The sequence below is a fragment of the Anolis sagrei genome, chromosome 5, assembly GCF_037176765.1.
Source record: "Anolis sagrei isolate rAnoSag1 chromosome 5, rAnoSag1.mat, whole genome shotgun sequence".
Taxonomy (NCBI): Eukaryota; Metazoa; Chordata; class Lepidosauria; order Squamata; family Dactyloidae; genus Anolis; species Anolis sagrei.
The window spans coordinates 89,613,490-89,638,613 of record NC_090025.1 but is presented as its reverse complement, the minus strand read 5'-3'; the positions used below and the strand labels follow the sequence as shown (position 1 = coordinate 89,638,613).

Genomic DNA, 25,124 nt, shown 5'->3' with positions numbered 1-25,124 from the left:
AGTGAGTTAGCCCAAGCACGCCTGGGCACCTTTTCTAAGGACCTATGGCATGGCAATAAAGGCCGCACATAAATCATTTCTTGCAGCCAATTTTGCGTCCGCAAAGAACCATCCGGCTGAGCTGTTCCGTGCTTACAAGAATAGCTAAAATCTAACAAAGTTTAAAAGCAATTTAAAACAATTTAAAAACAACAGTATCAAACATTAAAAGCCTGTCGAAACAGGTATGTCTTACATGCCCTGCGGAAAGATGGTAAGTCCCGCAGGGCACGAACTTCAGGTGGCAGAGCATTCCAGAGTGATGGCGCCACTGCCGTGAAGGCTCTGCGTCTGGTTGCTGTTAGACGCAAGGTCTTGACACTGGGGACTTCCAATAGATATTGGTCCTCAGAATGGAGGGATCTCTGGGGTTGGTAGGGGGTGAGACGATCCCTCAGATACATTGGCCCCAGACCATGCAAGGCCTTAAAGGTGAGTACCATCACTTTGAAAGTGATCCGGTGCTCAATTGGTAACCAATGCAGCTGTAGTAAGATTGGTGTTATGTGGCATCTCATCGGAATTCCCGCAAGAAGCCGAGCAGCTGCGTTTTGTACCAACTTGAGCTTCCGGATCACCGACAAAGGGAGGCCAATGTAGAGGGCGTTACGGTAGTCCAGTCTTGAGATGACCGTGGCCTGGATCACCGTAGCTAGGTCGTCACTGGACAGGTCCCTACCTGGCCAGCCGTCTAGCCTGCCGCAGGTGAAAGAAGGCGGTTCTGCTAATGGCGGAGACCTGGGCCTCCATTGTCAGCAGAGGGTCCAAAAGGACTCCCAGACTCTTTACCAATGATGACGGGCGTAATGCCTCGCCATCCAGGGTGGGCAGATGGATGTCCCCACTGCCCGGTCCACCCAGCCATAGGATCTACGTCTTTGCTGGATTCACCCTCAACCAGCTGGCACGCAGCCATCCAGTATCGGCCTCGAGGCACTGATGGAAACAATCGGGTACAGGGTCCGGTCGGCCTTCCATCTTCAGCACCAGCTGAGTGTCATCGGCATACTGATAACACTCAAGCCCAAAGCCTCGAACCAGCTGAGCGAGTGGTCGCATATAGATGTTAAACAACAGAGGGGAGAGAATGGCCCCCTGAGGAACCCCACAAGATAGAGGGGACCTCTCAGAGACCAGGCCTCCTCTCTCCACTCGCTGTCCACGGTTGTGAAGAAAGGAGGACAGCCAGTTTAAAGTTGTCCCCCTAATTCCAGCAACGGCAAGGCGGTGGGTCAAGAGATTGTGGTCGACTGTGTCAAATGCTGCTGTGAGATCCAATAGCACAAGCAGTGCTGACCCGCCCTGGTCAAGCTGGCATTGAAGGTGATCCGTGATGGAGACCAGCACAGTCTCTGTCCCGTGCCCCGCACGGAAGCCGGACTGGATCTAGTCCGGCTGTGTCATCTAGGAATTGCTGCAACTGCTCCGCTGCAACTGCTTTACCATATGCTGCTTTCCTAAAGATTAATCATAATAACAAAAATGTTGCTGCAATGACTTTTCTACTTCTATACCAAACAAGCTGTTTTAAGCTCACAGTAAATTCATTTCATTTCAACCGGTTTGAGCTTTGAGGGAATAACTCCAAATTAGATGTGATGTGCAAATTAAATGCTAACAGGGTTCACACGTTGGGAAGTGTTCAGACAAGACTAACTCAATCAGCCTCAAGCAAAATTGGCTGGATTGCTCATATACCCCAAGCCACGAAGGTCCGGCCTGACCTGAAACAAGAGCTTATCAGAAACTGGCAGTCTTTCCCAGATTGGGAAACATGCTAAAACTTTCAAGGCATATTAAAAGTGCTTGCTGCAGTGCGAATTACTGCCTACTTATTCCAGGACCAGATAAGAGATAAAATATATCACTGCTTCTTGGGCTATCCCATGTGGAGGACCAGCAATTCCACACTAGCATGTCAGGGGACAGTAGAATATTTGTGTCCACTGTTGACAACTATTTATTTCCTGAAAATTCCTTGTAGACTTGCAACCAAATGCTCACAGCCCAGTACCAGTCCAAGAGGACCACTTTGAGGAGCACTGATGTGTATGTGTGTGTGTGTGTAGTATGTTTCTCCAGAATTTGATCATTTATACTTACACAAAACATTTAAAATGTTTAACAAGATTGTACTGAAGATCATGATGGTTTCTCATAGAACCTACTAGACTTACTATTCCATTCACTACATGGCACAGACCCTTTGGTGAACATGAGAGCCCCTTGTAAATTTGAGGTGGCAACTGGAATGGCACGCAGGTGCGCTTATCGCTGTCACAAGACATAAGGCTCTTCCAGACAGACCCAAAAATGCAGGACCTGTTGAGCTTTTACCTCAGGCATCAAAACGATGCCTCAAGTAAAAGCAAATTAATTTGGAACAAAACAGAAACCGAAGAAAAATGCATGAAGGAAGAGATGCAATGAGGCTTTTTAAGTGAGAAACTCTTCTAAATCTTTCTGGAAGAAAGATTTAGAAATGGAAAGAACGGATGAGATGATCTAAGAAAATTAAAGTAGCAGCACATTTTTCTTGTGTACATCTCTCTTTAATGTTCCCACCATCTCATCCACAAATATATCCCTTTCTTTTAAGCAATTTTCACTGCTAGAAAAACTGGGAGATTCTCCCACCCTACACTATGGTAAAGGAACATCTTCAGATAAAGGATGTCCTTAAAAGGCTACCATTTCACCCAAAACACGTTTTCCTTGAATCCTTATTAATATCAAAAGAAACTCCATGAAATTTAGCCCATCTTTGAACCATACCATCTGCGCTCTTGTGCCAGGAAATGTTTATTGACATTTTCAAGGCAAAATGGCAGTTGTTTCCACATTCCAAAACAGTCAACATCCCCAAACAGCTTAAGAGGTGACTAAAGTAGCAAGTTATCATTTCTCCGCTGCTGTAGACACGGCAGTGATCACCTATTGATAGTGTAACTTTCTGAAAGTTATTTTCAGTCACTAAGTGGACAGTCAAGGGATTGACTATTTCACACAACAAACTGTAGCATAACCCAACAGCACTAGTGAATATAACTGCTGAATGACGTGCTCAGGAAAATATTTCAGGCTCCAGACCACAGGTGTATGTCTATCCCTGCTCTAGAGAGACATTACACTTTCTTAGTGTTTATAGTACATGTGCACTCCAACAGAAGACAAATCTGAAAGCAAGTTGGAATTGTAATGCCCTTTCTCTTTGCAGCAATACTGTTCCATGTTCTATTGATAGGGAATCACAATAGTTGAAGCATAATTAATAGCACATTACATTACACCACGTCCTCCCAAACACTTCAGGCAGCATCCATATGTACCATGGGTGTGGCATTACACAGGTGGGGTTTTTATTCACATATTAATTGTGAGGGTAAGACACAAGTGTGTCACCAACATTTCAGTTGGTGACAGACTTTTTAGACAAGCATCATTTCTCAACACAGCCATTCAGTTTTACTAGCAAACAGGAAGTTAAACCAACTCTTTATAAGAGATACAGACACATACATAAACTGTAATACTGAAATGTATGGGAACCCAACATATCTCATGAAAACATTTCATTTATATGTTTAAAAATATATGACATGTTGCTTATTTGACATAGACTCAGAGGTTCATCTACAGACATCTACACACTGCAGCCAACATACCATGTCACAGCACAGTTTAGAAAGCTCTGATTTATTTATTATTTATTTATTTATTTATTTATCAGAAGACGCTTACTTCTTGGGAGGAGAGCAATGGCCAATCTCGATAAAATAGTAAAGAGTAGAGACATCAGACTAGCAACAAAGATCCGCCTAGTCAAAGCCATGGTATTCCCTGTAGTAACCTACGGATGTGAGAGCTGGACCTTAGGGAAGGCTGAGCGAAGGAAGATCGATGCTTTTGAGCTGTGGTGTTGGAGGAAAGTTCTGAGAGTGCCTTGGACTGCGAGAAGATCCAACCAGTCCATCCTCCAGGAAATAAAGCCCAACTGCTCACTGGAGGGAAAGATACTAGAGACAAAGTTGAAGTACTTTGGCCACATCATGAGGAGACAGGAAAGCCTAGAGAAGACAATTATGCTGGGGAAAGTGGAAGGCAAAAGGAAGAGGGGCCGACCAAGGGCAAGATGGATGGATGGCATCCTTGAAGTGACTGGACTGACCTTGAGGGAGCTGGGGGTGGTAACGGCCGACAGGGAGCTCTGGCGTGGGCTGGTCCATGAGGTCACGAAGAGTCGGAGACGACTGAACGAATGAACAACAACAACATTTATTTACTTCGAGGTTTTATATACCGACCCTCTCACCTTCAAAGAGGGATTCGGACCGGTTCACAACATGTGTTAACATACAAAAAATATACAATAACAACACAATGCCACTTCATTACACAATTAAAATATCAGCACCATACACATTAAAACATTATCATCCCAGTTAAAAGAGCCAAATCGTCCGACACCATCACAATCCCATTCATCATCCTCCTTTCATGTGGGCAAAGAATTAAATCAGTTGTCAAATGCCGTGTTCCACAACCAGGTCTTTGTTAGTTTCCTGAACGTCATGAGGGAGGGGGCAGTTCTGATCTCTAATGGCAGGGAGTTCCAAAGTCGAGGGGCCACCATCGAGAAGGCCCTGTCCCTCGTCCCCACCAGCCGTGCTTGTGCAGGCGGAGGGACCAAGAGCAGGCCCCCTCCAGACGATCTTAGTGGTCTTGATGGTTCGTAGGGGAGAATACGTTCGGAGAGGTAAACAGAGCCGGAGTTGTTTAGGGCTTTGTAGGTTAACACCAGCACTTTGAATTGTGCTCGGAAGCTAATCAGAAGCCAATGGAGTTCGAGTAACAGCAGAGTGGTGTGCTCCCTGTACCCAGCACCGTTAGTAATCTGGTGTTGTACTTTCTGCAGCTTCCGGGCAGTTTTCAGAGGCAACCCCACGTAGAGAGCGTTGCAGTAATCTAAGTGGGATGTAACCAAAGCGTGTACTACCGTGGCCAAGTCAGCCTTCCCAAGGTACGGACGCAGCTGGCGCACAAGTTTTAATTGTGCGAATGCTCCCCTGACCACTGCTGAAACCTGGGGTTCCGGGCTCAGTGATAAATCTAGGAGAACTCCCAGACTGCATACCTGTGCTTTTAGGGTGAATGTGACCCCGTCCAGCACAGGCTGTAACCCCGTACCCTGTTCAGTCTTACAACTGACCAGGAGTAGCTCTGTCTTGTCTGGATTTAGTTTCAATCTATTGTCCCTCATCCAGTCCGTGACAGCGGCCAAGCACCGGTTCAGGTCCTGAACAGCCTCCTTAGTGGCAGGTGAAAAAGAGTGATAGAGTTGAACATCATCTGCGTACAGATGACATCGCACCCCAAAACTCCGGATGATCTCTCCCAACGGCTTCATGTATATGTTAAACAACATAGGGGACAAAACTGAACCCTGTGGGACTCCACAGTACAATGGCCGCGGAGTCGAGCAGGTGCCCCCTAAAGACACCTTCTGAGAACGACCCTCAAGGAACGACTGGAGCCACTGCAATGCAGTACCCCCCAAGGCCCATTCCCGCGAGGCGTCTCAGAAGGATACCGTGGTCGACGGTATCGAAGGCCGAAGAGAGGTCCAGCAGAACCAGCAGGGACACACTCCCCCTGTCCAATTCCCGGCGAAGATCATCCACTAAGGCGACCAAGGCTGTCTCAGTACCATGTCCCGGCCTAAAGCCAGACTATGACAGATCTAGATAGTCCGTGTCCACCAGGAATTCCTGGAGTTGCGAGGCCACCACACGTTCCAGGACTTTGCCCAAGTAGGGGAGATTGGAAACTGGCTGAAAGTTGACGAATTGAGTGGGGTCTAGTGATGGTTTTTTCAACAGCAGTTTGATGACAGCTTGTTTTAAGTTGGCTAGAATCTTGCCTTCCCGAAGGGAGGCATTAACCACCACCTTTACCCACTCTGCCAAACCCCCTCTGGCTTCTTTTACTAGCCAGGAAGGGCAGGGGCCTAGGATGCATGTGGTAGGCCTCGCCTCTCCCAGAACCCTGATGACCTCGTCGAGTTGAACAGATCGAAACGAATCCAACAAAACTGGACAAGCAAACGCTTGAGTTACATCCTCAGAGACTGCAGTTAATGTGGTGTCAAAGCCCGCGCGGATCAAAGCGACTTTGTCCGCAACGTACTGAGCAAATGCTTCACAGCGCGCTGATTTAGAGACACATCAGCCATAACTCTGAGACACATGCCCATTACACTTGGAGATGCTTCTTTCCCTTTAACACATGGTTAACACCAGTGTAACCATTGTAAATACAACTGCTCTCTCAAGCGTGAAATGTTCCATTGTGATTCATTTGCTTTGCACCAAGTATTGCTTACTGAAAAAATTAATTTCGCAACAGTTGGTTTGGGTTCATCTGGGCATTTATCAAGAACAGTTGGCTGTGCTTGTCCAAACCGCATAATCCCAATCAATAATGAGAGGGATAGTGTACTTGGGAAACTACAAGCGTGAGGAAAGAACAATGAACCAGAGCAGAAACAATGTCAAGCATACACAGGCAACCACAAATCCAGCAGAATGACAGTTATTTATGGAAAATTCCAGCCTCCAGCAAAACAATAGAGTATGACAGCAGCAATGAGCACTTTCCACCCTTACATTTTGGAAAAAGAATTATAATGCAGACAGCTACCCTCCCTTTCAGAAACAAACCAAAAATACCAGGTGTGCTGTCGCACCCAAGCTGCTTTTAAGGTCTCTTTGGCATTAACATGTCTTAACTCTGTGTCAGCTTGGGGGATGCTGGATTGCCTTCTTTTGGAACAAGTAACCCCATAGAATTAATGTCCACGCTGTTGCTTTGAAGAAAAAGTAACGATTTATTAACAGATCTTAGGTCTAACTCCACCCAGGCACTAGCTTGATTTCCCCACAACAAAGTTCATATTGAAAACTTGAAAGGTAACTTAATGATTCAGAAGCTGCCAGATGTGGATGTTTCTGAGGGGAATAGATGACGGTTTCCCTTGCTCTTGGTTTCTAGTTTAGAAACCAAGAGGCACCCAATACTCAAGGCATTAACCAGTTATTGTTTGAGGCACCCAATACTCAAGGCATTAACCAGTTATTGTTTAATTAGTTGAACCTATTAGTTATAATAGGTAACTGATCTGAAGTAACTGGTTGTAGGTAATATAACTGGTTATAAGTACAACTGGTTATAAAGTACTGACTGGTTATATAGTATTGACTTGAAATGGCTTGTCCAAGCCTGAATCTCTGGGACCAATTGAAGACATGTCCTGCCTCATGGATTCACTGATGGTCCATCATCTAAAATGGCTCCTTTACCTCAGGCCAACTAACTGATACAAATGGCTCGTTTTCCCTCAGGCAAAGGGCAAACAGAATGGCTGACACAAACCAAACTTCACCCTCATAAAAACATAAAAGTACCGTAAAACACGACTGGGGCCATAAGACGACCCCCCAACTTTAATAACAAAAATACAGAGTTGGGGATATATTCGTCGTTTAAGACGGCTCCCCAATCCAGCGCTTCTCACCAGCCTGGACTGAAAGAAGGGCCTCCGGCGATCCTCCTACGCTGCCTTGGCACATGGCAGCCTCATGGTCAGACTCCCTGTCACTCATCTCTTCCTGGCTTCCACGGGCAGGTCTCGCGAGAAGCACCTTTTCTACCGCAAGACACCGTTGTCTCGCGGGAGAAGAGGCGCTTCTCGCAAAACCTGCCCGGGAAGAACGAGAATGGCCTGCGCAGAAGGGCTTTCCGCGCTGGTCAGGCCACTCACCTTCTTCCTGTCCAGGACTCGCAAGAAGGACAGGAAGAAGGCGAGCAGCCTGACCAGGGCGGAAAGCCCTTCTGCGCAGGCCGTTCTTGTTCTTCCCGGGCAGGTCTCGTGAGAAGTGCCGCTTCTTGCGAGACCTGCCCGTGGAAGCCAGGAAGAGATGAGCGACAGGGAGCCTGACCAGGAGGCTGCCATGTGCCAAGGCAGCGGAGGAGGGGGAGGGGAGCCCGTGGCCAAGGATCCACCCCAAGAGGCTCTACCGGTAATTTTTTTTATTATTTTATTTTTATACCCGGGGTACTAGACGACCCCCAAAATTTTATAAGGATTTACATGCCTAAAAAGTCATGTAGTACCCCGGTTTTTACGGTAACTATTCTAAAACTATGGGTGAGGAAACCAGACAAAGGGATCTGGAACTGGTTCAGTTCCAGCACACCAGGCATCTTTCAAATTTGAGACCAAAAAAAGCCATTTCAATGCATAGAATCAGAGAGCGGGTTTCACAACTAAGTGAAATCTTTGGCAATCATACATTCAAAGATGCCTATTTCTGAAGGCATCCAAAACCCAGAAGTTAACACTGCAAGAGGGACACACACATGTTCTGTTACCACATCTTTCAACTTGGAAGCAATCCACTGACTGAAACAAGTACCTAGGTAAAATCAGAGTACCAAATATATAGCTACAGCAGTTTAATGAACCAAAATAACCTAATGTTTTTTGATACATCATGATTAAACTAACAAAACAATAGCATAATAACAGGAGATATTTTCCCTCAAAATTCACCCTCGTTCTTGGTTTGCTTCCCTTTTATCATCACACAAACGTTGTGGAGTAGACTAAGGTGGAAGACAGTGACTGGTAGAAATAGTAACTGGCTAACGATTTTCCAGTAAGCATCAGAGAGAAGTTGAGGGATGAACCTATAAGGGTTACCATAAATGAGAGTAACCTTTCTCAATAAATAGAAATTTTGTAACCCCAAATCAGTCACCATCATTATTTCACAGTGGGCAAATGCCTGTAAGGAGATTTGAACAAACCCCTATGCAAGAGATTTTATGACCACATGAAAATCATCTTGCCAATTATATACAGGCCAAATAACAAGCATGAGAAAGAGAACCAAACTTTTCCAAAGGGGAACCCTCCTTAGAAATCCAAAACAACTGCAGCAGGGAACAAGGTAGCCAATGCACCTAAGTGCCATCACCACATTGACAGGTTCTGAGTATTCATTTGAGCACACCAGTAGCGCAAGCCCAACAGAGTTACAGCTAAATGTGATATGGTAATATAAGTAATATAAGCTAATTTTGTGCAGTCCACATGAGGTTTATTTTCCACATAAACTTATAACATACTGGCAAAACAGACATAATAAAATTTAACCCCTGTTTTTCTCAGGGAAGGATCGAAATAAAAGAAAATGGAAAATGAACGGAGACACCGAAAATATTCTTATGAAAGAGAAGATAGGCTTAGAATGGTTTATAAAGTCCCTTTTTATAGAGATTTTACAAGAAAGGGAGATACAAAAGAAACCAACTTCCATTTTATTGTGCACTAGCTTGGGTACCAGGTTATTTGAAGATTTTTTTTATTTTACAAAATGCATGAGGTTGTGGGCGAACTACAACTCACATCATGCCAGGCTAATCCACTGAAACTCCACCAGTGGTTAAAGTTTGGCATTTTGGACAAGTTTGCTCTCTAGGTGCATCATTGGTGAGGCCTGTGTGCTCTCTTGCTGCAGGGTGACCTACAGCTCCCACCATGGTGGGTCAGTCCCCTCAAACCCCTCCAGTAGGTTCAGTTGGTCATGGGGGTTCTGTGTGTCAAATTTGGTCCAGATCCGTCATCGATGGTGGTCACAGTGTCTCTGGATGTAGGCGAACTACAATTCCCAGAAATGAAGGTCAGTTCCCCTCAAACAACTCCAGTATGTTCAGTTAGTCATTGTGGTTCTGTGTGCCAAGTTTGATCCAGGTCCATCGTCAGTGGGGTTCACGTTTTTCTTGTTGTACATGAACTACAACTCCAAAAAATCAAGGTCAATCTTTCCCAAACCCCTCCAATATTCAAATTTGGGACTATTGGGTATGTGTGACAAGTGTGGTCCAGATCTATCATTGTTTGTGTTCACAGAGCTCTCTGGATGTGGGTGAACTGCAGCTCCCCCAAAGCAAGGTGAATCCCCCCCCCCAAAGCCCTCCAGAATTTTGTTGGTCATGAAGATTCTGTGTGCCAAATGTGATCCAGGTCCATTGTTGGTGGGATTCAGAGTGCTCTGTCTTGGTGCAGGCTGAACTACAACCCCCATCATGTTGAGTCAGTCCCTTAAGTCCCTCCAGCATGTTCAGTTGCTGATCAATTCCACTCTGCTTGCTATGTCCCACAAAAAGAGTAGGAAAGGGTTATGGGAGAGGCAGTGGGCAGGATCATGCAAATTTCACACTAGTGGAGAAAGTCAGAAACACTGAGATGTCTGTGATGGAGGAAACACATAAAATCTAGGATGTGTTTATGGAGGACATTGGCAGGGGTTGTATATATTCACGGCGCTCACTATAACCTGCAATGTCATTGGAGGGAGGAGCCCCTAGTGGCGCAGTGGGTTAAACCCTTGTGCCAGCAGGGTTGTGCCTATCTGTGAAAGTGGGCAGCCCAGCCACACATACATATGTATTTTCATTTTTAGTATGGATATAGATAAATATTAGACTTGGGCAAGTTTGTTTGGAAGCTTCTAAAATCAGAATTAATTCGGAAAAAAATCCCTTTTGAACCAATTTCGAGCCATGCAGGAATAGTGGGAGGAATAATTCCGAATTTAAACCACTTACCCATTGTTCGGAATTATTTTCGGATGTCTCCCACAGTTATTTTGATTTTCAGAACAATTAAGCAACTTTGACAAAGCCTCGCAGTTTCCCTTCCCTGGCTGGCAGCAAATGGCGATGCAGCGGGACGAGGTGGGCATGGCTAAGAACAGCTCTTCTTGAAGGCCACGTTTTAAAATCTCGCAGTTTCCCTTCCCTGTTAGTTTTCAAATCTTGAGGTTTCCCTTCCCTGGCTGGCAGTGAACGGCGATGAAGAGGGACGAGGTGGGCGTGGCTAAGAACAGCTCTTCCTGAAGGCCAAGCCCACAGTGGCCTTCAGGAAGAGCTGTTCTTAGCCACGTCCACCTCGTCCCTCTGCATCGCCCTTCACCGCCAGTCAGGGAAGGGAAACCGCGAGATTTTAAAACTGTTTGTTTAGGCTTTTTGACTTTCTCAAAGTTACTTAATGGTTCTGGAGGGAGGGAGGGGCACTTTCCATTAACGAAGCAAACAAAGCGATTCGGATTTCTGCTATTTCCGATCTTTTTTTTCAAGAAAATTTCAGAAATTATTTCAAAATCGAATCGCCAGCACCCCCCATATATGAAACGAGTTTAGAACCATTTTTTTCTTGATCACCCAAGCCTAATAAATATAGAGATGTCCTCTCTTCACTGGTTGAGATATACAAGCACAATGGGGAATATGTAAGACTGTAGCCTTAAAGGCTGATACATGATCATTCAAAAGGCAACGTGACCTGGATATGCCACTGTCTCCAACATGTGTGGTGTATACAGACCTCTCCTGAATTTAAAATGCCCAAGAGAAGGCCAAAAACATGGCAACATTGCTCCACATACCATTTAGAATGTGGATAAAGAATTTAGGGGCAAATTTTGAAAATCTATTTGAGGAGTGCAGTTGATACACATGCAGCCATCCGAAGTCCTTTGCTGACTCAATGCAACCCACTAACCCTGGAGAGTTGTCAATGTTTGCACTTCAGTCTAACCCAGACATTTTCAAATTGTGTTGACCTTTGGGGTCAGGAACCTCCGTCAACATGGGCAATGGTTAGGACTAAGAGAGGCACATGGGTTTAGGATCCAATTTAGCCTCCATACCAGTGGTGCTCACAGCAATGGCCAGGCACAGAAAAAGAAATACTCCTTCACCTATTTATTTATTTATTTATTTATAACCCCCCATTTCCTTGAGAGAACTCAGGGCGGTTTCAAAAAAAATATAACTTAGTAGCGACATTAGTTGTTTATAAGATAGAATTTCAGCAGGTGTTGGTTGAAGCAATTGGTGGCCTTCATAGAGAGAAATAAATGATAGCTTCCACTGGAACAAAGAAAGGGACAATTCCTATAAGGATAATACCTTCCCTCCACTACTGAGATAGATCCTGCAGACAGTCTAGGCAACAAAGGGACTATTATGACTATGATAGTCAATTATATTATTTATTATGAGTAAGTTTGGCTCAAAGGGAATCATGGCACAGAGCTTATTTCCAAACAGTAGAGTGAAAAGTTGTTTATTTCCCACTTTTGCCTCAATAAAAAACAAACCAAAGATCCCCTAGATGACATCCAGTTGACACCTTGAAAGTAATTATTGCTTTCCCTCAAGAAGGGGGAGGGTTAAAAATCACACTTCTATTTCATAAAACTGCAGGACAGAACTAGGTCACTCAGTAATGGGCAATGGTTAGGCCTAAGAGAGGCCTAACAATCAGTAATTGTTCGGCCTTAAAAGAGCAGAAGGCTTTGATTTTTACTTTGAAGTCTAAAAATGAGGTCAACACCGAAGGAGGGGTGGAAGAAAAGACCATCTGGAGGGTCTCTGTATCATTCTCTCACTTTCTCCTTATGAGATACATACCACTCTTATGAGAACAGCATGCTGTGACTTGACTCATAAATTAAAGCAGAGCCTGTATTCACCTACATAGCTGGGAGCTGTACTGATCATGTTTGAACAGTACAGGAGAATCCCCCAAAAATTCTAATTTCTCCAAACAACCATCCTATTCCTGCTAACCTCTCTCCTTGCTCAGTCTCCTCCAACTAAAAGGGTACAATTGCTGAAGGCCTAAAGACGAAAAAAGTACTAGATCCGTACTGATATTGGGAATTAAGCAGGCTCAGCTCTGTTACTGCTTGGATGGGAAGCTGCCATCAAACACCAGGTACAGTAGGCTATATTTTAGAGGGAGGGACTGGCTATACCATCTCTGAGTATTCATTGCCTAAGAAAACTCTGAAATTCATTGAGTCCCCATAAGCTGATGGGAGATTTAAAGGCACATATAGCACCAATAATAATTTAATAAATAATAATAATAATAATAATAATAATGGTGCTGAAGCTGGAAGCAGCTGGAGAATACACAGAGATTTCCAAATCGCACTTCATTTCTGAGATATTTCAGCAAAGATAACAGATGGACAAGCTTTATTTTATTAAAAATAATATATTGTCCTTTATTTAAACAACAACAAGAACAACAGCTAACATGTTTTAGCCAGCAGGCACCAGCCAATCCCTTTGTAATGCGAGAAATATATCTTAATGGTGTAACATTAGAAAATGTTGATCATTTCTGCTATTTTGGCAGCCACCTCTCCACAAATGTCAACATTGACACTAAAATACAACACTGCCTGAGCTCTGCAAGTACAGCGTTTTCCCAAATGAAACAGAATGTTTGAGGATCAGGACATCTGTATGGATACCAAGGTGCCTGTTTATAAAGCCATTGTCCTCCCATCCCTGTTATACGCCTGCAAAACGTGGACTGCCTACAGACATCACACTCAACTCCTGGAATGATTCTATCAATGTTGCCTCCAAAAAAAAAATCCTGCAAATCTCTTGGGAAGACAGGAGGACAAATGTCAGCGTGCTGGAGGAAGCAAAGGCCACCAGAATTGAAGTGATGCTCCTTTGCCATCAACTCTGCTGGACTGGCGACAGTGTCTGAACACCCAATACTGTCTCCCATCTCCCAAAGCAGTTACTATATTCCCAACTCAAGAATGGAAAACAGAATGTTGGTGGACAGGAAAAGAGATTTAAAGATGGGCTTTAAGCTAACCTTAAAAACTGTGGCATAGACACTGAGAACTGGGAAGCCCTGGCCCTTGAACGCCCTAACTTGAGGTGAGCTGTAACCGGCAGTGCTATGGAATTCAACGAGGCCTTAATGGAGGGTGAAAGGGAGAAGCATGCCAAGAGGAAGACACATCAAGCCAAGACTGACTGGGACCGCCTTCCACCTGGAAACCAATCCCTCACTGTGAAAGAACATGCAGATCATGAATAGAGCTCCACAGTCACCTATGTACCCACCACCAAGACACTACACTTGGAATGCCCATCATACTTGGAGAACAAGGGATTGCCTAAGTATGTATTTATGTACTTATTTACATTATTTATATTCTGCCCTTCTCACCCCGCAGGGGACTCAGAGCGGATCACAATACACACATACATGGCAAACATTCAATTCCATAGACACACAACATATATAGACAGACACACAGAGGTATGTGTGTCTAGACAGACACACATATCCTCCAGCTTCATGAGGGCATGCTTCAAATTCCAGCCACCAGAGGAGCTGTTGCTTCACCGTCCACTTGTGACACTGATGGAGTACTTCCTCATTCTTTTGCACACTGCTGGAGAGTTTTATGGCATTGTAAATTAGTTAAATAGGCCTCCCCACATAAGTGGTACCTAAATTTCCTACTTGACAGATGCAAGCTAGACAAATGGTCGGGAGCTTACTCCGATCCGGGCTGGCTTCAAACCCGTGACTTTTTGGTCAGTTGTGATTTTAATGCAGCTGTCTCCCAAACAGCTGTGCCACAACCCAGTCCAAGTAAAGTAAGTATCACTTCTCTTCCAGTGAAGAAATGTTAGTTTTGGAAAAAGTTGCTCTCAATCTTCTGGGAAGGAGGGGGATAACAGAGTCCTTCCTTTCGGGAAAGATGCTAGTCTATATCCCATTATGAGGGAGGAAAGACACAGCTGGGAGCTTCGATTTTCTCTTTTTATCCTTTCTACACTGCAAATCCCAAGACTTCATAGACTGTGACCATGACCAACAAAGTACTATAATTATGTAGTGTGAAAATACCTTAGGTCCTGGCTAACCAACTGGTTGAAGTCAATAATCTATCCAGTCAATTTCCATCCTTTACGCTGCTCAAACCTCTCTTGCTCCTCACTTTCTGAGATGCTCTGCAACAAATGTCCTGTAAATTCTGGTGCATCCTTGCCAAGCTAACTGTATCAAATCAGCTCATTATTTTTATGCCTCAGGGATGCTATATCTAAAATCTCCTGGTGATTGCTGTAAGCTAGAGACACCCAAAGCAGCTGCTACTTTCCCTGATGTGTATATGGTTCAGAGCACAAGCAAACATATACATTCATTTAGAGTAGGGGCAGAAATCATGCAGACTTCCAAATGCTATTGGACTCCAACTCCCATCAGGCCAAGCCAGTACAGTCAATGGTGAGGCATGCTGAGAAATGCAACTCAACATGTCTGGACGGATATAAAATTCCCCCACTAATTTAAAGAGACAACTAATTTGCTGGAGTTCTTGCTGAAAACACCTGCCACCATCAACAATCGTCTTTCATACAACCACTACAACTCTGCCCCTAACTCTTGTGACCCTAACTCTGCCCCTAACTCGTGTATGTGTGTGTTTTGTTTTTTTGCCTTGAGACAACACCTCTCTAAGAATCTCTGCATCCTCCAGGATGACTCTGCCAAAAGTTCATAGAAACATACTGGATGACTTAAAATTTGTAGAGAGAACATTTGAATCAAATCCACAAATAATCAAATCTACAAAAATGACGCCCACAAATATGGAGGGCTAACTACTCCTTGCAGCATTCCCATTACCGTATCACCCCAACTGTACTTCTTGCAGCATTCCCTTTGCCAGAAATGGATTCCCATAACAGTGGATATGGAGAAAAAGGTTCTTTATTGGAGGGAGGTTGCAATATGTTTCCATGCACAAAGAAACATTAAGCAATTCACTATAAAATAGAGAAAAATCCCTGACTATAAGATATGGGTCAACACAGGGCCAAGTGTGGAAGGTCAGTTTTTCTTTGATGGCAAATTACCCTGAAGTATAATGCTTTGCTTTCCATATGTCTCACTGCTGAAAAATATTCATTTGGGCAAAAAAAGAAAGAAAAGGAGGCACAACTTGCGGGTCAGTTAAACATGCACCTTTATTTTGAAAAGCAGCACTGATTTCACTTGCACAGCTTCACTCTGTTTGGTCTTCCTTGATCATCCAGAAAAGTGATCCCCAAAGTGATCCTCTGATTCTGGAAATCCAGAATCTGGGAAACTGCTCTGTCTCTTCAAAAATGTTGGTCTACAATACTCAAGAGCCCTGGCCTACGATTCCCACCAGCATTAGCCAACGTGATCAATGGTAATATCCAAAAACACTTAGAAAGTCACTGCAGCTCATCCCACTTGGGTTTTTTTTTTTTTTGGTCGTGTCAGGAGTGACTCCTGGTGTGAGAGAATTGGCCATCTGCAAGGACGTTGCCCAGGGGACGCCTGGATGATTTGATGTTTTTATCATCCTTGTGGAAGGCTTCTCTCATGTCCCCGCATGAGGAGCTGGAGCTGGTAGAGGGAGCTCATCCACCTCTCCCCGGATTCGAACCTGTGACCTGTCGGTCTTCAGTCCTGCCAGCTCAGGGGTTTAACCCACTGCGCCACCAGGGGCTCCATCCCACTTATTAGGTTTGTTCCTTATTAGGTAAGGAACAAACAAAAAAAATCAGAATTATGGAATAGATCTGAAAGCAAGGAGAGTTGATGTATCTGAATACAATATAATAAGTTCCACCCCACTTGGTAAGGAACTTATTATATTGCATTCAGATACATCAACTCTCCTTGCTTTCAGATCTATTCCATAATTCTGATTTTTTTGTTTGCTTCCAGTGGCTTTGCGTCAGAGTTAAAAAAAATAGATGCTTGTTTTGCCAATAATTTCTACTTTTCCACATATTCCATTCCGAACAGTTTGTAGTACATATTTTACTGCCAAATCCTTGAACAAGACTCAAAGAAAAAGAACTAATAATGCTGACTGTTCATAATACATCAACATTTGTCTGAAGATTAAAAGCACAAGATAAAGCTGAATAAGTCTCTCTCGCTAAGTGTTTTATAAAAATGATCTAAGTTATCCTTAAAAATAAGGAAAACCTCTCATGAAGATCACAAACTACAGGGGCACGTTGCAACAGCTTATTTGGTTTTTGAAAAGCAGCTTCAGGCTTTCAGCCAAAGAAAGTCAAAGTGTAAAAACTTCATCATCAACAACTTTTGGTCCCTGTCTCTTATACATAAACCCCTTGAAATAAACCTCTTTTTGTTGCTGCTGTTGTTCCTAGAGAAAAGTCAACACACTGCCCAAAATAGCACTCCGGTGCCATTCTAATTCTAAGCTAATGGGAGACTGACAACAATGTGGGCCATCAACCAGTGCAACAAGACTCAGTAGGAGGATCAGGACAGATTATTTCCATTCATTTTAGTGGGTGGGGTATTTTTAAGAGTTAAGAAAGTAGTACATATAGAGAGACACTGAGACTGCTTCTACACTGTTGAATTAATGCAGTTTGATACCACTTTAACTAGCATGGCTCAATGCTATGGAATGATAGATGTTTTTTAATCTTGGAGCAGTGGTTCCCAACCTGTGGGTTCTCAGATGTTTTGGCCTTCAACTCCCAGAAATCCTAACAGCTGGTAAACTAGCTAGGATTTCTGGGAGTTGTAGGCCAAAACATCTGGGGATCCACAGATTGAGAACCACTGCCTTAGATGCATTTGGACTCCTGGCCATAAAAATGATATATAAGGGAAACTTTATGAAATATATTTGTATTTTTCTTCCAGTATTTCTTCCTCCATTTTTTCAGTGTGTAAGACTTTACTAATAAGTCCCACACAGTGTCATAGGGCAAGAAAAAGTCTCCAAAACATATTCCAAGAGTACAAACCACGCAAGTACTATGTCATCGAATTTCACCATTATTCACACTCACATGCATGAAAACATTATCCCATATATGTCTCCAAACCGAGGTTAAAGATACCAAGGGAAACTGGCATCCCAACAGGGCTGAACTTCAAAGCAGAGCTTCAATCATTCTTTATCTCCTCCCAACTCTTTCTCAGATGGTGCCTACCAGTGTATTTATTCACTGGTCAAAAGAAGGTGGGTTTGTTTTGCTCCTGTGAATAAGTCACTGCCAGATGTCTGGTCCAAATACACGGAAGCGTCTAGTTTCAGAAGCAGGAAAAGCTATAAAGATCTATGTGTTCATTGGAGCTTTTACGCATTCACCAGGGCAGAAGCAGACAAAATTTGGCAGGGTTTAAAAGCAGCAGAAAACATAACAATATTAAACATACAAAGAGATGCCCACAAGAGGAGACACTATCTCATCCCAGCAGCTCAACTGAAATACCCTCCCATCCTAAAAATGAAAACCATGAATATAGACAGTATGGACACAGAAATGTTCATGAAATGTACATCCTTCTACAGACAGTTCCTGAGTTACAAATATGCGACTTATAAATTATTCATAGTTAAGAAAGGGGGTGAGACAACATGAAATGAAAGAAATCTATCCCAGGATGGGAAATTCACTACTGAAAGAATTATGGGAGAAAGGTATCTCCACTGAAGCTTTATCACCAATCCTTGTTTCCACAACAAGCCAATTTTTTCAAGATCCAATTATCACAGGGACAGAAAGTAAGGTAACATCTTGTAAACTTTGCTGCACAGGTACCAAAACAAACATCACAGGGGTGTTAATGCTTCCCTATGCAATCCAAAGCTTATATATTTATATTACATATAGATATTTATTTATTATGGTCAGTAACCAGCACAAAAAATGTACAAATATCAGAATAGGAACATATACATTCAGGTATTAAGAAACACTGTCAAAAGCAAAGTTAAAACCTAGTATTGAATATGATATTTAAAATGGTATTAAACATTTATATGCAAAAATGACAATGGTAAAAATTGAAATAAATAAAACTGAAATAAATCGCATTCAAAGCACCCCCGACACATGGCCGTCCAATCTGTTTAAAAGTCTCCAAGGAAGGAGCCTCTACCACACTCCGGAGCAGAGAGTTCCACTGCTGAACAGCTTCAGAGTTAGGAAGTTCTTTCTAATGTTCAGGTGGAATCTCCTTTCCTGTAGTTTGAAGCCATTGTTTTAAGTCCCAGTTGCCAGGGAAGCAGAAAACACGCTTGCTCCCTCCTCCATATGACTTCCCCTCACATATTTATACAAGGCTATCATGTCTTCGCTTCTGCAAGCTAAACATGCCCAGTTCTTTGAGACGCTCCTCATAGGGCTTATTCTCCAGGCCCTTAATCATTTTAGTCACCCTCCTCTGGATTATGTATGGGGACACAACATATTTCATGGAAACCTGTTAATATTCTATACCAGGGGTCCTCAAACTAAGGCCCGGGGGACGGATGCGGCCCTCCAAGGTCAATTACCCGGCCCTAGCTCATGGTCAACCTAAGTGTGAAACTACTTGAAAGCGCACAACAATAACAACAATCCTAGCTCATCAGCCAAAAGCAGGCTCACACTTCCCATTGAAATACTAATAATTTTATATTTGTTGAAATTGTTCTTCATTTTAATTATTGTATTGTTTTTACGTGCTTTTTGCACTACAAATAAGATATGTGCAATGTGCATAGGAATTGGTGCATGTTTTTCAAATTATAATCTGGCCCTCCAACAGTTTGAGGGACTGTGACCGGGCCCTTTGTTTAAAAAGTTTGAGGACCCCTGTTCTATACTATCCTATCCAATTTGTTGTCGATGCACTCCTTTAGGCTTCACGCAAATCTATCATATACAACTGTGTTTTTCTTTTCCATTTCTGGCCAAACTGCTTAATTATTGCTATGTCCCATCAAATTAGTTTGTTCCATTCATAAATATATATAAATAAATATATGATTTATTGCTATTTCACAAAGACTCAAAGATTTCTCCTTATGTTCATGCAACACAGCTACAACCTATACATTGTAGCTGACACATGAATGTTTGGAAGGCTCTACACTAAGTCATGAAAAAGATGGTGTATTAAATTACCTTCAGGCCGTGTGTATGAGGTATCTATGGATGCATCTACACTATGGAATTAATGCAGTTTGACTCCACTTTAACTGCTGTGGCTCAATGCTCTGGAATCCTGGGAATTGTCACTGATAAAGCTCAAACCTCCTCTGCCAAATAATGCTAGACTACAAATCCCAACATTCCAGAGCATTGAGCCATGACACTTAAGGAGGTGTCAAACCGCATTCATTCTCCAATGTAGATGCCCCCCACAGAACATGTATAAATACATCTATAAGTGGTTCTTAATGAGACATGCCGCATTATCACGGGGTGTCTGCGCCCTACACCACTAGAGAAATTACACTGTTTGGCCAGTATTGCACCACCTGACATCCGCCGGGAAGTAGCAGCCAATAGTGAAAGGACCAATCTCCAGCTAATCCCCTGTTTGGGTATCAGCCAGCACGTCAACAACTTAAATCAAGAAATAGTTTCTAAGATCTACAGAGACACTCACTGGAACACCTCAGCAAGTGAGAGTCCAAAAATGGCAGGCTCAAATCCAGAACCTCAATCAATGGTCGATACCAAATGAGAGACTCCCCCCTGGGCACAAGAAAACTGGGCGACTTGGAAGGCGCTGAACAGACTGTGCTTCGGCACCACGAGATGCAGAGCCAACCTCAAGAAATGGGGCTACAAAGTGGAATCCACGACATGCGAGTGTGGAGAAGAGCAAACCACAGACCACCTGCTGCAATGCAACCTGAGCCCTGCCACATGCACAATGGAGGACCTTCTTGCGGCAACACCAGAGGCACTCCAAGTGGTCAAAGGACATTTAATCAACTACCAAGCTTGCAAATTCTGTGTTTTGTCTGTTTGTTAAAAATGTGTTTAAAATGTAATACAATTGTCTGGTTGCTACTGATACAATAAATAAATAAATCTATAAGTATAATCTATAAATACAGCTATTCCAAAATAGAAAAATATCCTAAATCAAAAACACTTATGATCCCAAGCATTGCATTTTCTCACTTATTCCCAAACTCACCCTTTCTAGTCTTAGTTTCTCATATTCCGATCTGCCTGTATATATGCTTCTTTTTAAAAATTATCATCTATGCACACACAATAATTCAAACAAACTGTCCAGGTCTCTGAAATGTGCTCCTTACCTCTGACTAATTCCTCCACAATTCTCCAAGGTTGCGATGTATCTACACTATAAAATCAATGCAGTTTGATCTCACTTAAACTGCCGTGACATTCTGGGAGGTATAGTTTTGTAAAGTCTGAAGCCTTCTTTGCTTAAGGGTGATGGTGCCTCACCCAAACTCCAACTCCTGTGACCCCACAGCAGCTAAAGTGGTGCCAAAGCTCATCAAATCCAACAATATAGACGCACCCCAAAGTTACAGTCAGTCTGAAAAAGGCTTTCCCATTCTCTCTCTCTCTCCTTTTTTCCCAAGCTCCAGCAAGAGTCTCAACTTTGCACTTCCTGTTGTAAGATCAACCGGATCAAGAGCCTAAAAGAAAAGCAGCTCCTGGATAAACAATGCGTTGCTTTCCCTCTTCAGAAAAGTCACTTACCCAAACCGAACTTTGGGGAAAGTTGTGCCTCTAGGCCTCGCTCCTTCTTCGGTTTCACCAAACCATCCCTGGTCCTGCTTTTGCCTTTCTCTAGACGCGCTTCGCCTCTCCTCTTCCGACCATGTCAGGCTTCCAAGCAAAGACTGAAGCGCCTAGCTGAACGTCTGGCGCCTCCCCGAAGTTCGCCCCGCCCCCCAAAGGGAGCGGCTAAAGAGATTGGAGGATTTCGTAAAACCCCTGGTTTTGATTGGAGTAAGAGGGAGTCACTCGAGGAGGGAGTACTCTTTCTTTCTCCCCCCCCCCTCCGCCCCGTTGTAGTACATTCCAGGGCTGGTGGAAAAGGCGGGGGAGGGTTTTTCTAAAAGAGGATTTGTGGGGTGTCCGTGATGTGGGAAGATTCATCAAAGGAGCTACTATGACCAAAGGGGAGGAGTCTAATTTTGGCCTTGTCCATTAATTTTTCTCAGCTTTGCCTTATCAGGCGGTGTCATATTGGAAAAACAAGGCTTTCACGCTCCCAACTTGGTCTCCCTGCCAACTTGGCAGTGAAAGAGTGCCTTGGCAATAGAGCTTTCTTCCCAGCCCTGGAAAATACCAGCCCTGCAGTGTGAATCTGGATGAGTAAACACAGGAAGACTCCCTCTGAAGACTCGTGTTTCATGCCATGAAACATCCTCCAAACATGGAGAAAACAACCGGAAGTTCCAGTTAGAAACAAATTTAAAGTAGGTTCTTGTGGGTTTTTCCAGGCTATATGGCCATGTTCTAGAGGCATTGTTCAACATCTACACAAATGACCAGCCACTGCCAGAAGGGACAGAGAGTTTCATCTATGCTGATGATCGTGCCATTACTGCTCAAGCAGGGAGCTTTGAGATGGTTGAACAGAAGCTCTCCGAAGCTCTAGGTCAGGGGTCCTCAAACTAAGGCCCGGGGGCCGGATGCGGCCCTCCAAGGTCATTTACCCGGCCCTCGCTCAGGGTCAATCTAAGTCTGAAATTACTTGAAAGCACACAACAACAATTCTATCTCATTAGCCAAAGCAGGCCCACTCTTCCCATTGAATTATTAATAAGTTTATATTTGTTAAAATTGTACTTCATTTTAATTATTGTATTGCTTTAAAGTATTTTTTGCACTACAAATAAGATATGTGCTGTGTGCATAGGAATCCATACATTTTTTTTCAAATTAGAATCCGGCCCTCCAACAGTTTGAGGGAGTGTGGCCTGGCCCTCTGTTTAAAAAGTTTGAGGACCCCTGCTCTAGGTGCTCTTACTGCCTATTACAGGGAAAACCAACTGATCCCTAATCCATCTAAAACACAGACATGCGCCTTTCACCTTAAGAACAGACAAGCATCCCGAGTTCTGAGGATTACCTGGGAAAGAATCCCACTGGAGCATTGCAGCACACCCAAATACCTGGGAGCCACTTTGGACCGTGCTCTGACCTACAAGAAGCACTGCCTGAACATCAAACAAAAAGTGTGCGCTAGAAACAACATCATACGAAAGCTGACTGGCACAACCTGGGGATCACAACCAGACACAGTGAAGACATCTGCCCTTGCGCTATGCTACTCTGCTGCTGAGTATGCATGCCCAGTGTGGAACACATCTCACCACACTAAAACAGTAGATGTGGCTCTTAATGAGACATCCCGCATTATCACAGGGTGTCTGCGCCCCACACCACTGGAGAAATTACACTGCTTAGCCGGTATTGCACCACCTGACATCCGCCGGGAAGTAGCAGCCAATAGTGAAAGGACCAAGGCAGAGACATCTCCAGCCCATCCCCTGTTTGGGTATCAGCCAGCACATCAACGACTTAAATCAAGACATAGTTTTCTTAGATGTACAGAGACACTCGCTGGAACACCCCAGCAAGCGAGAGTCCAAAAGTGGCAGGCCCAAACCCAGCACCTCAATTCATGGCTGATACCAGATGAGAGACTCCCCCCTGGGCACTCAGAAGACTGGGCGACTTGGAAGGCGCTGAACAGATTGCGCTCTGGCACCACGAGATGCAGAGCCAATCTTAAGAAATGGGGCTACAGGGTGGAATCCTCGGCATGCGAGTGCGGAGAAGAGCAAACCACTGACCACCTGCTGCAATGCACCCTGAGCCCTGCCACATGCACAATGGAGGACCTTCTTGCGGCAACCCCAGAGGCACTCCAAGTGGCCAGATACTGGTCAAAGGACATTTAACCAAATACTAAATTTGCAAAATCTGTGTGTTTTTTTTTCCTTTTTCTTTTTAATCTGTATGTTTGTTTTGCTCTGTTAGAATTGTGATACAATGGTTGCTGATGACACAATAAATAAAAGAGGCATTGTTTCCTGACGTTTCGCCTACATCTATGACAAGCATCCTCAGAGGTAGTGAGGTCTGTTGGAATTAGGAAAATGGGTTTATATATCTGTGGAATGACTGGGGTGGGGCAAAGAGCTCTCCTCTGCTGGAGCTAGGTGTGAATGTTTCCACTGACCACCTTCATTAGCATTTGAAGGCCTGGCTGAGTCTGGGGAAATCTTTTGTTGAGAGGTGTTAAGATGTGCCTGGTTGTTTCCTCTCTGCTGTTTTGCTGTTGTAATTTTAGAGTTTTTTAATACTGGTAGCCAGATTTTGTTCATTTTCAGGTCTCCTCCTTTCTGTTGAAATTGTCCACATGCTTGTGGATTTCAATGGCTTCTCTGTGTAGTCTGACATGGTGGTTGTTGGAGTGATCCAGCACTTCTATGTTCTCAAATAATATGCTGTGTCCAGGCTGGTTCATCAGGTGCTCTGCTATGGCTGACTTCTCTGGTTGAAGTAGTCTGCAGTGCCTTTCATGTTCCTTGATTCGTGTTTGGGCGCTGCGTTTGGTGGTCCCTATGTAGACTTGTCCACAGCTGCATGGAATACGGTAGAGAGGATCCCTCTCATCCTTTGCTGAATGTAGCATTTGTTGGATTTTCTTGGTGGGTCTGTAGATTGTTTGTATGTTGTGTTTCCTCATCAGTTTCCCTATGCGGTCAGTGGTTCCCTTGATGTATGGCAGGAACACTTTTTCTCTGGGTGGATCTTCATCTTTGCTCTCGTGGCTTGTTCTTGGTCTTGCAGCTCTTCTGATGTCTGAGGTGGAGTATCCATTGGCCTGTAGAGCCCAGTTTAGGTGGTTCAGTTCATCTTGGAGGAGGTGGGGTTCACAGATTCTTTTTGCACGGTCTGCCAAGGCTTTAATGGTGCTTCTTTTTTGACTTGGGTGATGGTTGGAGTTTTTATGTAGATATCAATCTGTGTGTGTGGGTTTTCTGTAGACGGTGTGACCCAACTGTTGATCTGGTTTACGGATGACTAGGACATCTAGAAAAGGCATCTAGAAAATTTAAAGTATTATATTATCACTGCACTTGAGATTGGCTACTCTGCAGCTGAATAGGCGTGTCCAGTGTGGAATACATCTCACCACGTTAAAGCAGTGGATGTGGCTCTTAATGAGACATGCCACATTATCACAGATGTCTACCCCCTATGCCGTTGGAGAAATTACGTTGTTTAGCCGCTATTGCACCACTTGATATTTGCCTGAAATAGCAACTAGTAAAGAAAGGACATTCTCAGCCCATCTTCTGTTTGGATATCAGCCA

At 43.8% G+C, this 25,124-nt stretch overlaps 1 protein-coding gene across 13 annotated transcripts in view; it reads right to left on the bottom strand.

Moving 5' to 3' along the window:
- PPFIBP1 (PPFIA binding protein 1) overlaps positions 1-21,659 on the bottom strand; it is a 218,219-nt gene extending 196,560 nt beyond the window's left edge. For 5 of the 13 annotated variants that reach the window (XM_067468855.1, XM_067468857.1, XM_067468859.1 and 2 more), the window contains exon 1: positions 21,487-21,658. The gene's annotated coding sequence lies outside the window, so the exon portion shown is untranslated. Of the gene's footprint in view, positions 1-21,486 lie in introns of all 13 variants that reach the window. The other 8 variants (XM_067468865.1, XM_067468862.1, XM_067468867.1 and 5 more) reach the window with 3 other exon arrangements.
- Between the last annotated feature and the right edge of the window lie 3,465 nt (positions 21,660-25,124).